This window comes from Corylus avellana, chromosome ca3 (genome assembly GCF_901000735.1).
Source record: "Corylus avellana chromosome ca3, CavTom2PMs-1.0".
Taxonomy (NCBI): Eukaryota; Viridiplantae; Streptophyta; class Magnoliopsida; order Fagales; family Betulaceae; genus Corylus; species Corylus avellana.
Genome location: NC_081543.1, coordinates 13,397,607 through 13,418,897, shown reverse-complemented (window position 1 = coordinate 13,418,897; position 21,291 = coordinate 13,397,607). Strand labels below are relative to the sequence as shown.

The 21,291-nt window shown below is 39.1% G+C and overlaps 1 pseudogene; it reads left to right on the top strand.

Moving 5' to 3' along the window:
* Positions 1 to 885: 885 nt before the first annotated feature.
* On the top strand, positions 886 to 21,211 carry LOC132176016 (ABC transporter G family member 31-like; annotated as a pseudogene).
* Positions 21,212 to 21,291: the final 80 nt, after the last annotated feature.

Below are 21,291 nucleotides of genomic sequence, written 5' to 3'. Positions count from 1 at the left end.
AGTCAGGTCAACTCGATACGGCTTATTAAGTAAACGGGTCACATGAGTCGTTTTGTGTCACCCTTTAATTTAGCTTATCGTGTTCAGATTGGCCTATTTGACTCATTTAGCTAAACAGGACGTGTTTGAATTGACCCACAACGGGTTGACAAGTGAGGCAAGTTAACCCAACACTGGCCCGCTAACCCGTTTTTTCCGGCACTAGACTTTGTGAGAGAAAAACAAAAAAAGAAAAAATTTAAACAAACTTGGCAAGGCTTATAGAGAATGAAGGGCAATTTTGGTATTCACTTGCTTCAAAATTCGCGGGGGCGAAATTGAACCAAAAAAATAAACATTGCATTTCTCTCGACAAAATCTTTCCCTTTTGATGATTTGTATTCCTTATTTGTACATAGCTTTTCCCTTTTTTGAACGTTCTTAGCTGTACACAGTTTTTTTTTTTTTTTGGATGAATTTACACCCCAGATATTTTTTGATTATAAAGAGAGAATACTAGTACTACTCCATCCAAACCCGCTTTCATACAACTCTACCACTCTGTCAGTGGTGGAACCAGCCATTTTATATTGGGGGTGCCGTTAAAATTTTTTTGGCGTCTTAAAAATTTTCTCCACCCTAAAAATTTGGTAATTCACACAATATATGCATCACAAAAAATATCTATAAAACTTCATAAATATGTGCTCAAATTGCCGTGGGTTAAATGGGGTGCGGGGGAAGGGTTGCTGTGTCTTGGGAAATTGGTAGGTAAAATTGTAAAAAGAATTTTTTTTTTTTTAATTTTTTTAATTTTGAGGGAGCCTTGGGTTAAAAATAAAATAAAATCCTTGGGGCTGCCACGCACTCTGTTTTGATTTAAAAACAGAGAGTGAAGCTTTGGCTATGGCGTTGAGGAATAGGAGCGAGTACTTCGAGGAAGGAGGAAGGGAGGAGTCCTTTGGAAGGCCGTCCAATGCATAGTCAGTGGTGGAGGGCGAGGAGGAGCTGCGGTGGGCAGCGATCGAGACAGTATTCCGTCGCACAAGTGGAAGAACTTCGCGTTGCTGAGGCGGACGCCATCAGAGTGTGGCGGAGAGGAGGGAAGAACCGAGATGATCGACGTCCGTAAGCTAGACCGGTTCAACTGCGAGCTGGTTGTGAAGAAGGCCTTGGCGACGAACGAACAAGATAACTCTAGGTTGCTTTCGGCGATCAAAGAACACCTGGATAGGTATGTGTAGGCTGTAGCGACTGTACGTGATTCTCTGCCCCTCTATTTCTTGTTGAGAAATGACGAAGGCATTTTAGTTCGTTGAGCTTGATTCCGATTTTATCCAGTAGTATTCTGTTTTCCTTGTTTTCTCCTCCCAAGTGTTTTGGAAATGCATGTGAAATTTTCAAGCGCTTGTAAGTTGGAAGAAAGCCGAATTCTAGAATATGACTTTTAATTGCCTTTTACATTCATTTTAAGTTCTATTTCAATTTAGGGTGCCTTTGGTAGACAAAATTTACGATTTTAAACCAAATAAAAAAATTATTTGAAAAATATATGTAAGAAGGTATTTTTTTTTTTAAATAAAACTGTAATTTTAAAAGTCAAATTTCAATTTAGTCAAAAACTCGTTTTCAAAAATTACATTTTTAAATCTTAAACCCAAACCGACCTTAGTTATAGAAAATGTTATGGAAATGTGTGTGAGACTATGGATTCTTTCATGGAATCTGAAAAATCATATGCTTCGGCAATAATCTAATTCGTGGTTTTTGCTTCTCCGATACTACTAATTAACTGTGTACAATTTTTCATCATCAAAAGAGTCGGATTGGAGGTGCCAAAGGTGGAAGTAAGGTACAAGAACCTGAAAATTGTGGCTGATGTTCAAACCGGTACAAGAGCTTTGCCTACTTTGGTTAATGCTTCTCGTGACGTGATTGAGGTTGAGAGTTTATATATATATACAAGAATTTGCGTATTTTATGCATTTAATTAATTTTTTTGGTCTCATATTGTTTTTCTTCCTTTCTAATTTTTCTGAGTGCAGCATATCCTAACTAGCTTGCGGATATTTCGACCAAAGAGACACTCTTTAACCATCTTGAACAACATTAGTGGTGTCCTGAAACCGGGAAGGTATGTTAGGTAATTAGGCGCTGCTAATTCCTCTCCAGGATCTTGGGATCCAATCTGTCAAGAAAAACAACAACACTCAAATACGGTAAATAGTATTTTACCAAAGATACAGCTCCGTACGTTCCCAAGTAAGATTGGAGGAGTCACACTGGTCTCACTTAAAATCCAATCTTTCCTTGACAGAACATACACGTGTATTTTGATTAATACTATGAACACGCACAATCACACACAAGACAAGAAATTTATACGTGGTTCGGCCAATACTGCCTGCATCCACCGAATTGCAGAGATTTCACTACTTTGGGAGAAAATAACAGAGAGACTTTACAAGAGATATTTCCAAGAGAGATTACACACAACTCTTCTATGTTGTGATCTGCAATTCTTATATGCCTAACACTAGACTTATCTCTCTATATTCTTTTCTCTCAACCTTTCCTTCTTTTCTCTCTCTATTCTTTTCTTGTCATAACTTTTTTTGAAACATTGAAGCTTAATGCTCTTTATATATGTGTAGAAGGGTTGGTGAGAAACATGAAAGTCCATGGTTGGTGCAACAACCATGCACTATTCCTTTGACTGCTTGGTTGGTGCAACAACCATACACTATTCTTTTGACGTCTTGGTTGGTGCAACAACCATACACTATTATTTTGACGTCTTCTAGAAGATACTACCATTGTTTACTCATTTGACTCCATTTTTCAACAATCTCCCACTTGGAGTCTAATGAGTTTGAATCTCAACAATCTTTGCAATTCCCTCTTCTGCAACTCGTCCACTTGTCCTCAAGCCTGAAGACCAACTAAAGTTGAGCACAACTTCAATTTCTCTATGGTAACTGTCTTGGTTAACATGTCAGCTAAATTCTTGCTGCCCTGAATTTTCTCAAGTGTCAACACCTCATCATCTAGAAGTGCTATGACAAAATGATACCAAAGTCCTATGTGCTTGGTTCTTGAATGAAATGCTAAATTATTTGCCAAGTGTATCGCACTCAAGCTATCACTGTGCAAAACATTCTTCTCTTGTTTGAAACCCATTTCTGCCAGCAATCCCTGTAACCAAATCATCTCTTTACTAGCCTCAGTTACAGCCATGTACTCTGCCTTTGTAGTGGATAAAGCAACAATCTTCTGTATCTGCGAAATCCAACTCACTGCAGTAGTACCTACTGTGAAAACATATCCGATAGTGCTCCTCTTGTGATCTACCTCTCTAGCAAAGTCTACATCTACAAACCCTTCTAGTTTTAGCTCGCTATTTTTGAAACATAGGCTTCTGTTAGTTGTAACTCGTAGATACCTTAGTATCCACTTCACTACCTCCCAGTGTTGCTTCCCGGGATTTGACATGAATCTACTCACATCTCCCACTGCATGAGCTATATCTGGTCTCGTGCAAACCATGGCGTACATCAAACTTCCAATGGCTGAGGCATATGGAACCTTGGCCATGAAGTCCTTCTCTTCTTCTATCTTGGGGGACTGATCCTTGGATAGCCGGAAGTGACTAGCCAAGGGTGTGCTAACTAGCTTAGCATTACTCATGCTGAACCTTTTCAGAATACGGTCAATGTACTCATTTTTTAGACAACTGCAAAGTACCCATTTGCTTGTCCCTATTTATTCTCATCCCAAGAATCTGCTTCGTTGCGCCCAAATCCTTCATGTCAAACTCACTCAATAATTGCTTCTTCAACTTCTGGATTTCATCCATATCCGAACTTGTTACTAACATGTCATCGACATATAGTAACAAAATAATGTAACTGGATTCAAACCTTTTGAAGTAACAACAATGGTTAGAGTTGCACTTGTTGTAGCCATGCCTCTGCATAAACCCATCGAACTTTTTGTACCACTGCCTTGGGGCTTACTTAAGGCCGTACAAGATTTTAGTCAGTTTGCACACGAGTTTCTCTTTCCCTTTGACTGGAAAACCCTCCGGTTGTTGCATGTAGATCTCCTCCTCTAAGTCTCCATGGAGGAAAGCAGTCTTCACATCTAACTGCTCTAGGTGCAAACCCTCTGCTGCAACAATGCTGAGAACTGAAAGAATGGTATTCAATTTCACAACTGGTGAGAAAATGTCGGTGTAGTCAATTCCTTTTTTCTACTGAAAGCCTTTGACCACCAATCTTGCCTTGTGTCTCTTGGAACCATCATGTTCCTCTTTGACTTTATATACCCATTTGCTGTGTAGAGTCTTCTTTCCCACGAGTAACTTAGCTAGCTCCCATGTCTTGTTAGAGATGAGAGACTTCATCTCGTTCTTCATTGCAAGCTCCCACTTGCTCGAATCCTCCACCTGACATGCTTCATCATAGCATTCTGGTTCTCCACCATCTATTAATAACAGGAAGTTCATGTACTTCCTGTTTGGAACATGTGGATGAGCAAACCTTCTAGGTGCGAGCGTAGGAGTTGGATCTTGTGGTGCTTGTTGTTCTGCAAGTTCTTCAAGCTAAGGATCCTCACCAACTTGCTACACCAAACTACTTTCTGGAAGATCATCCAACTCAACATACATATGATCATCTTGTACTGGACTAATAGGTTGTGCAGTACCTCTATCCTTGTACATCACCTTCTCATTGAAAACCACATCTCTACTTCGAATGATTTTCTTATTTTGGTCATCCCAGAGTTGATAACCAAACTCATCTCCTCCATATCCAATAAAGGTGCACTTTAGTGACTTGGGGTCTAGCTTTCCCCTCACATGGTCACTAATGTGCGCATAAGCAATGCAACCAAAAAAGATTCACCTTCTTTTAACCATGAAAGATTCACCTTCTTTCCACTCCATACCTCCTTCGGAATGCATTGCTCCAACGGCACTGATGGTCCTTGATTAATGAGGTAGGCTGCTGTATTGATTGCTTTAGCCCAAAACTACTTGGGTAGGCCTGACTGAATGGGCATGCTTCTGGCTCTTTCTGCCAATGTTGGGTTCATCCGTTCTGCCACCCCGTTCTACTGTGGGGTTCTTGGAACAGTCTGTGCTAAACGGATCCCATTCTCAAAACAGAACTTTTTGAACCAGGTGTCCTCGTACACTCTACCGTTGTCAGATCTTAACTTCTTGATTTTCAAGCCTGTCTCGTTCTCTACCATGGCCTTTCATTTCATGAATACTTCGTACACCTCTGATTTCTGTCTCAAGAAATAAACCCATACCTTCTTGGAATAGTCATCAATGAAAGTCACAAATTATGACTTTTCGCCAATGGATGAGACTGTAGCTGGCCCCTAGACATCTGTGTGAACTAGCTCCAACTTCTCATTTTTTAGGGTTCTGCCACCCATTTTGAAACTCACCCGTTTCTGTTTGATGAAAATGCAATTTTCATAGAAGTCGATATTAATCGACTTTAACTTTGGTAGCTTCCCCAATGAGTGCATACCTTTGAGCCCTTTTTCACTCATGTGGCCTAGCCTTTGGTGCCACAAATTTGCTTCAGCACTTGCATTCGCAATAGCAATAGCATCCCTCATATCTGTGGTCATATAGAGGGTAACAGTCTTTTCACCTTGAGCTATCATCATAGCTCCAAATGTGACCTTCCACCTACCCCTGTGGAAGTGAATGTCATGCCTTTCATCATCAAGCTGTCCCACAGAGATCAGATTCTTCTTCAGCTCTAGAACATGTTTAACTTTCTTCAACTTCCATACTGAATCGGCATGTATTCTGATCTGAACATTTCCCATGGCCACAACATCCAGCGCTGTACCATCAGCCAGATGCACTTTCCCGAAATCTCCACTAACATAGTTTTCCAAGATTTCGCGTATCGTTGTTGTATGAAAGGAAGCCCCTGAATCCAACACCCAATCAAAGGGACTGTCAACCAAGAGGATCAAGGCCTCTTGCACTCCATCTGCCACCATGTTTGCAGAGTCGCTCATTGCCTCCTTTTTCAAAGCTTTATACTGGTATTTGAAATGACCAGTTTTACCACAATTCCAACACTGACCAATTTTTAAGCTGTTCTGGCTGTTGGGACTTCTTGGATACCTTGATTTTGACCTGCCGGTCCTTGATCTCGACCTTCCACGCCCGTTGCCTCTGTTTGAACTTCTACCTCTACTTTCCACATTCAAAGCAGATCTGGAAGTGGACTTATCATCTGCCTTCTTCATGGTCGCATGAAAGACGATGGCTTGCACAATCTCATTGAACTTGAGATTTGTCTTTCCAAACCTGAGCGTGGTGAGAAAATGCTCATATGAATCTGAAAATGATGCAAGCAATAACAAAGCTCGATCTTCTTCACTGAATTGAACATCTGTCCCGTTCAAGTCATCACTCGTAGAAGTAATTTCAAGAATGGACATCCTTCTTGTTATATAAACTTGACGCTATTGCTCCCACTCGAACAATATTTTGCATACAGTACCTCCGTAAAGTACCTGAGCTCTGATACCAATTGTTAGAAAATTAGGCGCTGCTAATTCCTCTCCAGGATCTTGGGATCCAATCTGTCAAGAAAACAACAACACACAAATATGGTAAATAGTATTTTACCAAAGATACAACTCGGTACGTTCCCAACTAAGATTGGAGGAGCCACACCAGTCTTGCTTAAAATCCAATCTTTCCTAGACAGAACATATACATGTATTTTGATTAATACTATGAACACGCACAATCACACACAAGACAAGAAATTTATACGTGGTTCGGCCAATATTGCCTACATTCACCGAGTTGCAGAGATTTCACTACTTTGGGAGAAAATAACAGGGAGACTTTACAAGAGATATTTCCGAGAGAGATTGCACACAACTCTTCTATGTTGTGATATGCAATTCTTATATGCCTAACACTAGACTTATCTCTCTATACTCTTTTCTCTCAACCTTTGTTAATCAAGCTTGGGTTATTATTGTTCAAATACACCCACAGATCATCTCCTAAATTACGCACGTCTAGCATTACCAAATCTCCCGACTTCGAACATATCTTGAACAGGGTCGACTCGTCCACGTCCACGTCCACGTCAGCGAACGAGTCCTCGAACCTACTGCTCTGGCCCGAACCTGGCTCAATCGTCTCCCAATTGTTCGAGTGGGAGCAATAGCGTCAAGTTTATACAACAAGAAGGATGTCCATTCCTGAAGTTACTTCTACAAGTGATAGCTCAAAGATGTGGAATCCAAATTATGGATCCGGAGGCTCAATGAAAATTGAGCTAAAGCCATTTGACGAGAAGATCAATTTTGGCTTATGGCAAAGGTGGATGCGTGGCGTTCTTGTTCAACAAAGGTTGCAAATTGCCTTAGAAGAAAGATTGGAGGGCATAACTGACCCCGAGTGGTCAAATATCGATGAACGAGCAATCTCTACCATTGAGATGTATATCACAGATGATGTGTTGAATCATATGATATCAGCGATCTCTACCAAAGATATGTGGGACAAGCTAGAAGCCATATATCTGAGGAAATCCTTGTCAAATAAGCTCTTCCTCAAGAAGAAACTCTTCAAGCTGGAGATGAAGGAAGGCGAGGATGTGATGAAGCATATCAACATCTTCAACGCTTTGATCAACGACTTGAACCGGATAGATGTTCAATTTAGTGAAGAAGATCAAGCCTTGTTATTCCTTGCATCATTTCCAGATTCATATGAGCATCTTGTCACCACGCTCATGTTTGGAAAGACAACTCTCAAGTTCAATGAGATTGTGCAATACATCATCTCTCATGTGACCATGAAGAAGGCAGATGATAAGTCCACTTCGGATCTGCTTTGAATGTGGAAAGTAGAGGCAGAAGTTCAAACAGAGGAAGCCGACGTGGAAGGTCGAGATCAAGGACCAGCAAGTCAAAATCAAGGTATCCAAGAAATCCCAATAGCCAAAGCAGCTTAAAAACTGGTGAGTGTTGGAATTGTGGTAAAGCTGGTCATTTCAAATACCAGTGTAAAGCTCTAAAAAAGGAGGCAACGAGCGACTCTACAAACATGGTGGCAGATGGAGGGCAAAAGGCCCTGATCCTCTCGATTAACAGTCCTTTTGATTCTTGAGTGTTGTTGTTTTTCTTGACTTGGATCCCAAGATCTTGGAGAGGAATTAGCAGCGCCTAATTACCTAACAATTGGTATTTCTTGGATACCTTGATTTTGACCTGCCGGTCCTTGATCTCGACCTTCCACACCCGCTGCCTCTGTTTGAACTTCTGCCTCTACTTTCCACATTCAAAGCAGATCCGGAAGTGGACTTATCATCTGCCTTCTTCATGGTCGCATGAGAGATGATGTGTTGCACAATCTCATTGAACTTGAGAGTTGTCTTTCAAACATGAGCGTGGTGACAAAATGCTCATAGGAATCTGGAAATGATGCAAGCAATAGCAAGGCTCGATCTTCTTCACTGAATTGAACATCTATCCGGTTCAAGTCATTGATTAAAGCATTGAAGATGTTGATATGCTTTATCACGTCCTCGCCTTCCTTCATCTCCAGCTTGAAGAGTTTCTTTTTGAGAAAGAGCTAATTTGACGAGGATTTCCCCAGATATATGGCTTCTAGCTTGTCCCACATATCTTTAACAGAGATCGCTAATATCACATGATTTAACACATCATCTATGATATACATCTCAATGGTAGAGATTGCTCGTTCATCAATATTTGACCACTCAGGGTCAGTCATGCCCTAAGGTCTTTCTTCTAAGACAATTTACAACCTTTGTTGAACAAGAACGCCACGCATCCGCCTTTGCCATAAGCCAAAATTGATCTTCTCGTCAAATGGCTTTATCTCAATTTTCATTGAGCCTCCGAATCCATAATTTGGATTCCACTTCTTTGAGCTATCATTCGTAGAAGTAACTTTAGGAATGAACATCCTTCTTGTTGTATAAACTTGACGCTATTGCTCCCACTCGAATAATATTTTGCGTACAGTTCCTAATCTCTGATACCAATTGTTAGGTAATTAGGCGCTGCTAATTCCTCTCTAGGATCTTAGGATCCAATCTATCAAGAAAAACAACAACACTCAAGTACGGTAAATAGTATTTTACCAAAGATACAGCTCGGTACGTTTCCAGGTAAGATTGGAGGAGTTTCACTGGTCTCACTTAAAATCCAATCTTTCCTAGACAGAACATACACGTGTATTTTGATTAATACTATGAACACGCACAATCATACACAAGACAAGAAATTTATATGTGGTTCGGCCAATGCTGCCTACATCCATCGAGTTGCAAAGATTTCACTACTTTTGGAGAAAATAACAGAGAGACTTTACAAGAGATATTTCCAAGAGAGATTGCACACAACTCTTCTATGTTGTGATTTGCAATTCTTATATGCCTAACACTAGATTTATCTCTCTATACTCTTTTCTCTCAACCTTTCCTTCTTTTCTCTCTCTATTATTTTCTTGTCTTAGCTTTTTCTGAAACATTGAAGCCTGATGCTCCTTATATAGGTGTAGAAGGGTTGGTGAGAAACATGAAAGTCCATGGTTGGTGCAAAAACCATGCACTATTTCTTTGACGGCTTGGTTGCTGCAACAACCATGCACTATTCCTTTGACGTCTTCTAGAAGATACTACCATTGTTTACTCATTTGGCTCCATTTTTCAACAAGGTATAACACGAGTTCTTCCTTTTGTAAGCACTTTTAAAAGCTTACAATTAAAACCCTTTTCTCTAGAAAACTGTAGCCTTATCTCACAATATTGTTTTGTGTGAAATAAAGTTTTCATTATTTCAATATCGATGGGGATGTAAATGGTTCTCTGTTCTCAAATGAGGAATGAAAGCACTTTCATTTGGAGTAACAGAGGAGAAGGACTTTCAAATGCTTCTCCTTTGTTACTCCGAATTGGATTCTAATGATCAAGTGGTTTTAAAAAGCAACGAGTGTCACATTGTAGGCATATCTTTAACACACTGATTTGTCATCCTTTGTAGGATGACTTTACTCTTAGAACCTCTAGGCTCTGGGAAATCCACCCTGCTTTTAGCTCTCATGGGGAAACTTGATAGCAATTTAAAGGTTAGCACTTGCCTACTTTGTAAAGACATTGAGGATAGATTATTTTAACTTAAATATTAATCCGATGCCGGTAATTGGCCCTTTCTATACTAAACGTTTTTTTTTTTTTTTTTCCTTCAACAAAGTGGTAGTATTACATATAATGGCCATAGGCTTGATAAATTTTACGTTCAGAGGACTTCTGCATACATTAGCCAAACAAATAATCACCTTGCTGAGCTAACTGTTTCAACCATTTGTTAATATCAATTATATACGCAGTAATGAATATTTTGAGGTTGCTCATAGGTTATATGGAAGATCTGGACTGTTTAGAGAAGGAAAGGAAAACACGGCCTAGTCTTGAGATTGATGCATTTTTGAAGGTTGTCATCTTAATTAACCTGCTACTGTGATTGTGTATATATGAGCATACCTTTTATTTTCTTCTTTATGGATGAATGATGCACTATAACAATTGAGTGGTGAAACAAATTTGACTTGCACAAGCATCATCTGTTGGCGGTAAGAAGCAGAGTGTTTCAACAAATTATGTCTTGAAAGTGCTTGGTCTTGATGTATGTTCAAAGACGGTTGTTGGTAATGACATGCTTAGAGGCATCTCAGGTGGCCAAAGAAAAAGAGTTACCACAAGTCTCTCTCTCCCTCTCTCTCTCTCTCTCTCTGTGTGGTGGCCAAACAAAAAGAGTTTACCAAGTCATACTTGTGGCTTATATTCAAAACTTCAACATAAGAACAATAATAATTAAGCAATCAAGTTATATTCTTAGAATATAATTTGGTTCTATTAATTATGACACATACACAAACACATATAGACAAATATTAGTTCTATAACAATATTAATACATAAAGGTTGTTTGGTGTTATTTCTTATATATACAGGAGAAATGGTTGTTGGGCCAAGAAAAGCCCTATTTATGGACGAAATATCTACTAGACTCGATAGCTCTACTACATACCAAATTGTAAAATGTTTTAAGAACTTTGTCCATCAAATGGAGGCTACTGTACTAATGGCTCTTCTTCAGCCTGCACCTGAGACATTTGAATTGTTTGATGATCTGGTACTATTATCTGAAGGATGCGTTGTATATTAAGGCCCTTGAGCAGAATTGTTAGAATTCTTTAAGACGTTGGGTTTTCGACTACCACCATATAAGGGGGGTAGCAAATTTTCTTCAAGAGGTATTTTCTTAAAGATGATTAAATTATTTCATATTTCGATCCTAGGTGATTATCTAACATATCTCATTCTAGGTGACATCTAGAAAGGACCAAGCTCAGTACTTGGCTGATGCTTCAAAACCATACGTGTTCCTTTCTGCTCCAGAAATTGCAGAGGCCTTCAAAAGTTCAAGATTTGGAAACTCTCTGGAGTCCTCTCTTTCTGTTCTATATGATAAATGCAGGAGTCATCCTTTGGCTTTGTCTAAGATGAAATTTGCTGTATCAAAATTTGAGCTTCTTAAAGCTTGCTTTGGACGAGAACTGCTATTAATCAGCAGGCATCGTTTTCTATATATATTTAGGACATGCCAGGTATGTTTTGCTATGCCACTTCTATATTTAGACGTTTCATTATTTGTGTATATATAAATGAGTGTGTCTAGTTTAAGAATATATGGTACCTATAATTCACTATTCTTTCTTCTGGAAAAACTCAATATTTATTATCTATTTGCTATAAAATCATGATAAAAATCACTATTGAAATTTTCTCATACTTCTTTTATATCTCATATCATCCATTACATATGTTAAAAGGTTGCATTTGTTGGATTTGTCACATGCATGTTATTCTTACGAACAAGACTACACCCCACAGATGAGATAAATGGCAATCTTTATCTTTCTTGCCTATTTTTTGGGTTGGGGCATATGGTGTTCAATGGATTATCTGAGCTACCTCTTATGATATCTCTGCTCCCCATCTTCTACAAGCAAAGGGATAATTTCTTTCATCCTGCATCAGCATGGTCGGTCACAAGTTGGATTCTGCGTGTGCCTTACTCCATTATTGAAGCTGTTGTGTGGTCTTGTGTTGTATATTACACTGTTTGGTTTTGCCCCTAGTGCAGTAAGGTATCTCTTTTTTACTTTAGTAGATGATGTTCTTTAATTTATTATTGTATTTTTCTGTACTCGTTACTTTTGTCAAATGTTTTAGGTTTTTCCGATTCATGTTTCTACTCTATTCTGTACATCAAATGTCATTGGGTCTTTTCCGGTTGATGGCTGCTATTGCGCGAGATATGGCCCTTGCGAATACATTTGTATCAGCTGCACTGCTGGCTATATTATTGTTAGGTGGATTTATCATTCCAAAATGTAGGTTCAAATTCTTTTATTGATAATAGAAAATTATGTTATTCCCGAATGCGTATGTTGTGCCATAATTATTAGGTTCTTCTTTCAGCAATGATTAAGCCATGGTGCGTTTGGGCACTTTGGTTGTCACCACTATTCTATGGGCAAAGTGCAATATCTGTCAATGAATTTATAGCCCCAAGGTGGATGGAGGTACGCTCTTCGGGCTAATGCACACTGCCTATTTTCTGTTGCTTCATATCATTTCATTTTCAAGACAGAAAAATTAAGATATCTTGGAATGGATGACTTCTGGAAGTAGTTTACTGGGTTTGGAAACTGTCATTTTGCAGAGATCGGCAATCGGGAACGATACAATTGGGTACAACATTCTCAATTCACATAGCTTACCTACTGGTGATTATTGGTATTGGCTTGGAGTTGGAGCATTATTGCTTTATGCTTTTCTTTTCAACAGCATGGTGATTGGTGACTTTGGCCTTGGCCTACCTTAATCGTAAGTTTGGATGATGTTTATTTATTTATTTATTTTTATAACTTTTGTACATTTTCTCTCTGTTGCTTCTTACTATGGATGTCTTTAATCTCATTTAAATGTTGTATCTCTTATGTTTCTATTTCAGCCCTCCAGAATGCGCAAACAGTAATCCCATTTGATGTTACAGAAGAGAATTCAGCTTTGGATGGTAGTCAGTCACTTCCACAGTTTTTACCAATGATATTCAATTTAAAATTTGCAGCAACTTTTGCTAAATTGTGCTCCTCAGAATTGATTGTAGAAGTGTATATTGTATGAACATTCTCTTATATACATATGCCAGTTTATGCAGTGGGTGGTCTGGGTTCCAACATCTGCCAGTGAGGGCAGCAAAAAGAAGGGAATGATCCTTCAATTTCAACCACTAACAATGACTTTCCATAATGTCAATTATTTTGTTGATATGCCAAAGGTATGTTTGTGGTTTTGATTCCCGTAAATTTTACTTATTGGTCCACCAAATATATTTGATGAAAACTATTTTTTGAGGCTCTAAGGAAATGAGATTAGAAGGCAGACCAGAGAAGAAGTTGCAACTCCTGTCCAATGTAAGTGGAGTATTCTCACATGGTGTTCTTACTGCCTTAGTCGGTATTGTAGATGACTTGAATTGTCAAGTCCCTTGGTAGGCCCTAACTGTATTGAAAGTCTTATGATTCAAGACTTGCTCTCTCACGTGTTCTTATTCCAAATTAGTTTTGGATTTGTTTTCAAGTTTGACCGGTACTTGGGTATGTATTCCTTTGTTGACTTATATTGGACTTTGTTGTCCAACTTGGATTTGGATTCCTTACCTACAGCAACCGACTTTGAGTGCTATTTAAAGGCATTAAGCCTCAATGTTTTTGTGTGTGCCAAACGTGAATATATATGGGCACCAAAGGGAGGAGAAAAAGAGAGAATTTGAGAGAAGGAGGTACAAGGGCTGCAACGGTGTTTTTCTTCTTGGTGGTTTTTGGAGGAGCCAAAAACAAGTGATTAGAAGAAAAAGGTACTACAGAGTGAGAGAAGAAAATAAAGATCAGCCGCCATCTATTCCAGCAAAAGAAGAGTTTGTACATCTATCTTTTGTACTCTATTTTGGGAATAATCTCTCTTGTGTGATAGTGAGATTTTGGTGTATTGGGGCTTTGGGATCTGAGTGATTTTCTCTCTACTATTTTTGTACTCCAGCTTTTGATAGTGGATTTTCTCCGGGTCGTCTCCGCCAGTGGATGTAGGCTTGTTAAGCCGAACCACTTAAATTTTTGTGTCATGTGTGATTGCTTATCTTTGTTATTTCGCATTCTTCTTATTTTTCGCATCTCACGGGTCTTGGAAAATAGGATTAATTTCCTAACAACTGGTATCAGAGCTTTTGGTTCGAGTGGGAGCGATAACAGGTTAAGAAGGAAAGATGAGAATCGAGAAGTTCGATGGCAAAGATTTTGGGTATTGGAAGGTACAAATTGAAAATATTCTTTATGGGAAGGATTTTCATCAACCTCTTTTGGAAGAACAACCCAACGACATGTATGATAGCGAGTGGGCTCTGCTTGATCGTAAAGCCCTAGCAGTTATCAGGTTACACTGTCAAAATCAGTTGCACACAACTTTGTAAAGGAGAAGACCACAGCAGGTCTAATGAAGGCTTTATCAAGCATGTATGAGAAGCCGTTGACTAACAACAAGGTGCATCTGATGAAGAAATTGTTCAACCTAAAGATGGCTGAAGGGGCTTCGGTGGCACATCATTTCAATGAGTTCAACACCATCACAAATCAATTGTCCTCAGTGGAAATTGATTTTGATGATGAGGTTCGCACATTGATTGTCGTGGCATCTTTGCCAAATAGCTGGGAAGCAGTGAGGATGGTTGTGAGTAACTCTGTAGGAAAGAGTAAACTGAGCTATGAAGATGTCAGGGATTTGATTCTCAGTGAAGAGGTTCACAGAAGAGATGCAGATGAAGCTTCTTGTTCTGGTGCTGCTTTAAACCTCAAGATTCGAGGTAGAGGACAAGACAGAAACTCTGGTCAAGGCAAATCAAATTCCAGAAAAGGGAGAAGCAAATTCAGATTCGGACAACAACCTGAGTGTTGGAACTGTGGCAAGACTGGCCACTACAAGAAGAATTGCAGGGAACTGCGGAAGGAGACTGAGAATGATTATGCAAACGTAGTGACAGAAGAAGTATATGATGCCCTACTTCTCTCTGTTGACAGTACCCTTGATTCTTGGGTCTTAGACTCAGGAGTATCTTTTCATATGACAGCGAACAGTGAAATTCTCGAGAACTATGTTGGTGGAGATTTCGGGAAGGTGTATTTGGCTGACGGAATGGCGCTGGATGTTGTGGGCCTAGGCGATGTTCGCATTAGAGTTCACAGTGACTCGGTATGGAAGTTGCAGAAGGTCAGGCATGTTCCGGAGCTGAAGAAGAATCTGATTTCAGTGGGAAAGCTTGATGAGGAAGGGCATTCAATTCATTTCCACAGTGAAAAGTGGAAGGTCAGCACGGGAGCCATGATTTTGGCTCGTGATCATAAACCGGGTACTCTCTATATGATGACGAACAACAGAGATACAATTGTTGTTGCAGATACGGGTGCTGACTCAAAATTATGGCACCTAAGGCTTGGGCACATGAGCGAGAAAGGGATGAAGGTACTTCTGTCAAAGGGGAAACTACCGGAGCTGAAGTCAGTTGAGTCTTATTTGTGTGAAGGCTGCATCCTAGGAAAGCAGAAAGGTGAGTTTCGCGAAAGTTGGCAGAACACCGAAGCCGAAAAAGCTGGAGTTGGTACACACGGATTTGTGGGGTCCCGCATTAGTGGCATCTCTTGGAAGCTCGCGGTATTACATCACATTTATTGATAACTCAAGCAGGAAGGTATTGGTTTACTTCTTAAAGCTTAAATCTGATGTTTTGAAGTTTTTAAGATGTGGAAGGTCATGGTAGAGACAAAAACTGGTTTGAAAATGAAGTGTCTAAGATCAGACAATGGGGGAGAATACGAAGACGGGGGTTTCAAACAGTTTTGTGCAGTGAATGAGATTATAATGGAAAAGGCTATCCTAGGGACACCACAGTAGAATGGTGTGGCTGAGCGCATGAACAGGACCCTCAATGAGTGTGCAAGAAGTATGAGGTTGCATGCTGGACTACCAAAAACTTTCTGGGCGGATGCAGTAAGCACTGCTGCTTACGTGATAAATAGAGGACCATCAGTTCCTTTGGGCCATAGACTACTTGAAGAAGTCTGGAGTGGAAAGGAGGTAAATCTTTCTCATTTGAAAGTTTTTGGTTGTGTTTCGTATGTCTATATTGAATCTGATGCTCGTAGCAAGCTAGATGCTAAGTCTAGAAAATGTTATTTCATTGGCTATGGGGATGAGGCATTCGGTTATCGATTTTGGGTGATCAAAATTGGAAGATCATTAGAAGTCGGAATGTGACTTTTAATGAGTGTGCTATGTACAAGGATAGGTCAAGTGCAGAACCTGATGTTACAAAGCAGGAACCGAAGAAGTCTAAGTTTGTTAACTTAGATGAGCTTTCTGAAAGTACAGTGCAGAAAGAGAAACAATTCGTGAAGGTGGAGCTTGATGAACAGTGTTCACTCACGGATGAATGTGATGATAGAGAATCTTCAAGAGACTCACAACACCAGAAAGAGTCTTATTCTTTAGCAAGAGGCAAAGAGAAATGTGATCAAAAGGCATCGTAGAGGTATGGCTTTGAGGACATAGTTTCTTTTGCTCTAACAGCTAGTAGTGGAGATCCATCGTCTGTTCAGGATGGTACGCTGAAAGAGGTGGAGTTACTACGGAGAGGTAAAGCTTGGGAATCGGCAGAATTACATAAGGGAAAGAACGCTAAAGGGTGCAGATGGGTCTACAAGAAGAAAGATTCATCAAAGAAAGTTGTATGGTCGACGAGACTGATAGGGAGGCATGGTGTAATGTCTAAATCAGGTCCTATGCTCAAGTCCAAGAGGCGCTTGGACTTGAGGGACACTTGTGGAGTGTGATTGCCCTAGGGGTTGAGGCGGAGACATTCGGAGGAGACACATTTTGTTAGACTTGATGGGATTCAAGTCAAGGTGGAGATTGTTGTAGATGACTTGAATTGTCAAGTCCCTTGGTGGGCCCTAGCTGTATTGAAAGTCTTATGATTCAAGACTTGCTCTCGCACGTGTTCTCCTTATTCTAAATTGGTTTTGGATTTGTCTTCTAGTTTGACCGGTACTTGAATATGTATTCCTTTGTTGACTTATATTGGACTTTGTTGTCCAACTTGGATTTGGATTCCTTACCTACAGCAACCGACTTTGAGTGCTATTTAAAGGCATTAAGCCTTTGTGTTTTGTGTGTGCCAAACGTGAATATATGTGAGCACCAAAGGGAAGAGAAAAAGAGAGAATTTGAGAGAAGGAGGTACAAGGGTTGCAACGGTGTTTTTCTTCTTGGTGGTTTTTGGAGGAGCCAAAAACAAATTATTAGAAGAAAAAGGTGCTACAGAGTGAGAGAAGAAAATAGAGATCAGCCACCATCTGTTCCAGTAAAAGAAGAGTTTGTACATCTGTCTTTTGTATTCTATTTTGAGAATAATCTTTCTTGTGTAATAGTGAGATTTGGGTGTATTGGGGCTTTGAGATCTGAGTGATTTTCTCTCTACTATTTTTGTACTCTATCTTTTGATAGTGAATTTTCTCTGGGTCGTCTCCGCCAGTGGATGTAGGCTTGTTAAGCTGAACCACTTAAATCTTTGTGTCGTGTGTAATTGCTTATCTTTGTTATTCCGCATTTTTCTTATTTTTCGCATCTCACGGATCTTGGGAAATAGGATTAATTCCCTAATAGTTGGGTCAAGTGGAGCTAAAGACCACATTGATGGATGTGCTTGCCGGTAGGAAAACTGGTGGATACATAGAAGGGGATATTAGGATATCGGGTCACCCAAAAGTACAAGGCACCTCTTCCAGAGTATCAGGATACGTTGAGCAATATGATATACATTCTCCTCAAGTGACAGTTGAGGAGTCTCTCTTGTTTTCTTCTTCTCTTCGCCTCCCAAAGGAAGTCAGCAAAGAGAAAAGACATGTGAGTTGCTACACAAGATTTTCCAGCATATTGGAATGTTTCCATGGCATTATTATATATTAATTATCGTGCATTTTAGGAGTTTGTTGAAGAAGTGATGAGATTAGTAGAGCTTGATACTCTACGACATGCTTTGGTAGGCTTGCCTGGTAGAATTGGCCTATCAACAGAGCAGAGAAAACGTTTAACAATAGCAGTAGAGCTTGCTGCAAATCCTTCCATTATATTTATGGATGAGCCTACATCTGGACTGGATGTACGAATAGTGATGCGAACTATCCATAATACTGTTGATACTGGAAGAACTTTGGTCTGCACTATACATCAACCAAGTATTGATATATTTGAAGCATTTGATGAGGTAAACTTTTCTTTTGCAGTCAATTGACAACTATATTTGATGTGTTCTAATCTTTGGGGTTAATTAAATGCACAACTACTTCTTGTGAAACAATGGGGGAGAGTTATATATGGAGGCAAGCTTGGTGTGAACTCACAGATAATGACAAACTATTTTCAGGTAATAACATCCTATTTTCATTATGTCTAGTTCTCAATTTATGAGGTTCACTGTTGTGTAAACTAGAAATATTAAGACTAACTGGACTTCAGAATGCAATAATTTTAGTTTTTGATTTGCTAGAATAATGTTAGGTCCGGTCCTGTTGTGGCATCTATGTAGTTTCTTCCTTATGCAGTCTAATTACTTTACAGCTTTTGAACAACTCCGTGATTTAATATAAACATATGTACATTGTTTTGTCCCCGTTTTCCTTTTCATGTGCAGGGAATTAGTGGAATCCCTCCAATTCCCAGGGGTTACAATCCATCGACTAGGATGCTTGAGGTGACTACACCTGTTGCTGAAGAGAGAATTGGTGAAGACTTGGCAGAAATTTACAGGAACTCTCAGCAATTCAGGTGATGTTAATCTTCTGCTGTGGCCAAGATCCTACCCATGTTTTTCTTGTTCCTTATTGTTTCTCGCTCGCTTGCATTTTAACACATTAATATATTTATGACTGAAATTTTATACATCCGTGTTTTAGGGACGTGGAAGCTTCCATTAACCATTTTAGTATTCCACCTGATAGTTCAGAACCATTGAAGTTTTCTTCCACATATTCACAAGACAAGCTCTTCCAATTTTGGACTTGCCTATGGAAACAAAATCTTGTTTATTGGAGAACTGCACTATACAATGGCATGAGGTTATGTTTTACTACAATCACCGCACTGATATTGGGTTTGGTATTCTGGAATGTTGGTTTAAGAAGGTAAATGTTTTCTCTTCTCATGTCTCATAGAGTGAGTTAATTTTGCCTTTTTCTCATTGTGTTTTATTTATTGTTCCTTTTTCAATTTAGTCCCGGCTTTTTTCTTTTTTTTTTTTCTTGTTATTTTCTTACTAGGAAAGATTAAGTGACTGAATTGTATTTTCCTTGAGAGTATATGCATGGATCATGCATGTGACAAACTTGCTAGAATTACTAGTTAGGTGGGAACCATGAATATTACCGTACGCTAAGTTCTATATTTTTGGAGTCATTTTAACAATTTCAAAAGACGAATATTTGGATATTGCAACGCCCCAACTTGTCACATGGTTTTTTTTTTTTTTTTTTTTCCTTCTTCCACGAGGATTACTACTATTTATTTACAAAGGTATTAAACTATTTAACACATAAATGTTGTTTAGGAGTTCAACTCAAGATTTGTTAGTGATTATGGGAGCTCTTCATTCCGCTTGCTTGTTTCTTGGAATCAACAATGCCTCTTCAGTACAACCAATTGTTTCAATTGAGAGGACACTATTCATTCTATCAAGAGAGAGCGGCTGGAATTTACTCTTCAATTGCTTATGCAGCAGCCCAAGTAAGGGGGATTACACACAAAATTTGGCAAATTACACTTATTTGATCAAGTGGTGATTGCTGATACATATCTTGATTGCAATTTAACAGGGTCTTGTGGAGATTCCATACATTGCTGTGCAGACATTAATATATGGCTTCATCACCTATTTCATGATTAATTTTGAAAGGACAATTAGTAAGATCCATTGTCTTTAGAGTTGGTTCTTAGTATATGGATTTTGATGGATGTTTCTTATGCCAATGCGTGCAGTTACTGATCAACTGGATGTTTCTTTTGTGTTGCAGGAAAATTTGTTCTCTATCTTCTGTTTATGTTCCTCACGTTCACCTATTTTACCTTTTACGGCGTGATGGCTGTTGGTCTTACACCTTCTCCACACCTAGCTGCTGTCATTTCTTCTGCATTTTACTCTTTATGGAACCTCCTCGCAGGTTTTCTTTTCCCGAAACCTGTAAGTAAATATATTGTACATTTGAAACAAATTATTGCTTTATTTTTGGACTCGAACCGATTAAATTAATCTACTGCCGGAGCTTCACTTTACAATAATAAGAATCCATCAAGCAGTCAAGCTGCTAAGTCTAACATACCAAAACTCTGCTTCATCCTAATTCTGAAAGCATAATTGGCCTTATGTATCTGGAACTCTAAATGACATTAAAATCCAATCTGTTAAGATTTGAACTTTTACCACTTAGTCATCAGAGGAATATATATGTGGTTTGCACTCAAGTAACTAATGAAATAAGTCAAACGGAAATTACCTTTTATGATAAGAGTTATCAAATAAAAAGGGAGGGGATGAATCCCACCTTCAGTAAAAGAATAGGTGATAGAAAACATAGCAAATGGTTCTTATTTGTTATTTTTAAGGTCATGCACTGGAGCCCATGTACCTCTTCTTCTTCTTTTTTTCTTTTTTTTTTTTATTTTATTTTATATGGATCTTATATATATGTTTAATATTGCTTCAGCAAATCCCTGTGTGGTGGAGCTGGTTCTACTAGATCTGCCCACTTGCATGGACACTACAGGGTATTATCACCTCTCAGCTTGGTGACGTGGAAACCAAGATGGTAGGAACTGGATTTGAGGGCTCAGTGAAAGAGTATTTGGAAGTTCGACTTGGCTATAGTCCTGGCATGCTAGGAGTTTCAGCAGCAGTGCATATTGGATTTTGCCTCCTCTTCTTCAGCATTTTTGCTGTCTCAATCAAAGCCCTCAACTTCCAGAGAAGATGAATGAGAGGTTTAATTGTCTCCCAAGTATATTGTATTAACATCACAACTGATTAATTGGTCCTATACACAACTCTGTTTTA